Below are 2,268 nucleotides of genomic sequence, written 5' to 3'. Positions count from 1 at the left end.
CTTCCCTTCCCTTCCCTTCCCTTCCCTGGCTTCAGCCCCATTCCCAGAGCCCCTCCAGAGCCCCCAACTGGGGGTCTCACCCTGTCCATCCCCACGCTGGTGCCCCCAGGCCCGCACCCCGGCTGGGCTCCCCTCTCCCCCCTCTCCGTGGCAGGCGGTGGCTCATTTCATATGGGAAATGTCCATTTTGTTGCTACTTAAAAGCTGATTTACGGCGGCTGCATCCCAGCCCTGCCTTGGCCTGCGTTCATCCCATAATCTGCCCATTTCTCTTGGCAGCTCTGGCTCGGCCGGGCTTGCCGGAGGTCTGTGCAGGGAGATGGGAGCCCCCGGGCTCCAGCCCCGCTCCCCCCCCGGCAGCCCGTTCCTCGTGCTGCTGCTCGCAGCTGGATCCCATCTGCTTCAAGTGGATCCCGATGGACCCGAGACGGCAGCACCGGGCGATGCCTCCGGTGCACGGTGGTGGGACAGAGGGGACCCAACATCCCCCAAATGCCCACCCAGGGCTGCGGAGCTGGCGGGGACACGGGCAGGGGATGGGGATAGCACATGGGTGGCTTTGCATCACCCCGGCACAGCCAGGACGCCCCCCCCCCGCATCCACCTCCGCCCTGGGATGGGGCCGATGGGATCCATCCATCCCTCCGCCCAGTAGGACAGACAGCCACCGTGCCCGGACGGACCCCATCGGTGCGTGGGGCACGGTGGCAGCACCGGGGTCCTGGCCCGGCGGCTGCAGGTGGTGAGCAGCGTCCCGGCTGGCCCGGCCCTCCTGCACGCTCCTAATTAAATTTTACCTGACTATAAATCTTTTTGTTAAATGTAATTGAAAAACACACCTTTGGAACCATCACATTAACCCAGCATCCGCTTTATTAGAGTAATTAAAGCCTTTCTCAAGTTCGCGCCGGGCAGATCGGCTGGATTGTGCCGTAATCCCGGCAAAGCAAACAAGTTCAGAGCAAAACTAATTACATTTAGAGCAGCTGTGATAATAATCCTAATTCAACCCCATTTGGTACCTAAAATCCGGTGATCCGGCAGCGAAAGCCGGGGGCGGGGGGGGGGCTGCGGCCCATCTCTGCCCTCCAGCTCGTCCCCTGCCGGCAGCGGTGCAGGGGCTGGCAACAGCCCTGGGGCTGCCCTGGGTTACCCCAGAACCTGGGGGGTCCCTAGGGGGGGTGTCCCTCGGGGTTGGGCTCCCCCTGGGGGTGGGGGGGGGTCCCTGTCCTCGGTCACCGGGCCCCAAAAGCCACCCTCCCCATCACCCTGCCTGACCCTATCACCCCTTGCCTTGCACTGCCGGGAGGCCGCAGCTCTGCCCCGGTGCCCGGGCGGTGGCACGGTGCCCAGGCCCCCCCTCCCCACCTCCGCCACGGCCTCCCCGGGGACGGGGGGGATCAGGCGGCCGCAGCTGGCGCACGCAGCCGTAATGGCCACGGCTGGTCTGGCACGCCGGCCCCGCGCCTGCGGGCACGCGGGCAGGAGCAGCTTGTGCGCGGTTTGTCCTTGACTAGTCCCCGCGTGGCTGCCCCTGCCTGGCGCTGCCCACCCCGGCACAAAGCCCCCTGCCGCCTGCCCGCGGCCGAGACCTCCCGACTCATCACACGTGTGATGCTGGACCTTCGCCGGCACCGGGGGCTCAGCGCCGTAGGCCGGGCAGGGTACCCCACCGCTTTGCTCCGGTGGGAAGAAAATCCTCCGTCGGCGTCTCCTTTTGGTTGCCGGAGCCGGTGGGCACGGCGTTGGCACCGGCACCGGCACCGGTAGCACCACAGACGCTGAGCCGGGCAGGACGCGGGAGGTTATTTGCATCCTCGCAGTTACCTTGGGGAACGTTTGCTACAAATGTATATTGGAGCTTTTTTATTAAAGTTGCCAAAAATTTGTGTTAGCTAATGGCTTCTTAATTCTGCCTAAAATGAGAGAAGGAAAATTATGCCATTCATCTTGTATTGGTTTGAAATCACATCTGACAACTAATCGATCATACTGTGGGACATTAACTCCTTTGGATGGGGGCCCAAGCCGGCTCTCGCAGGCTCCTCGCTCCCGCGCTGGATTCATTTAACTACTTTACTGCTGGTATTTTGGCACGTGGCGCGGCGGGCTGGTTCCTCTCCGGTTGGTGCCGCTGAATTATTTGCCTTTCTCCGGATACAGCTGGCACGGTGCGCCGCATCAGCCCCCACCCCTTCGCGTGCCGCCGCCAGCGCCCTTCACCTGACCTTCGCCCTGAGACACCCCCCCCGTGCTGTGGGGTCCAGC

Source organism: Haliaeetus leucocephalus, unplaced genomic scaffold (assembly GCF_000737465.1).
Source record: "Haliaeetus leucocephalus isolate CR32 unplaced genomic scaffold, Haliaeetus_leucocephalus-4.0 Scaffold110, whole genome shotgun sequence".
NCBI classification, from domain to species: Eukaryota; Metazoa; Chordata; class Aves; order Accipitriformes; family Accipitridae; genus Haliaeetus; species Haliaeetus leucocephalus.
The sequence above is the reverse complement of the archived record's forward strand: the minus strand, read 5'-3'. Positions refer to the sequence as shown.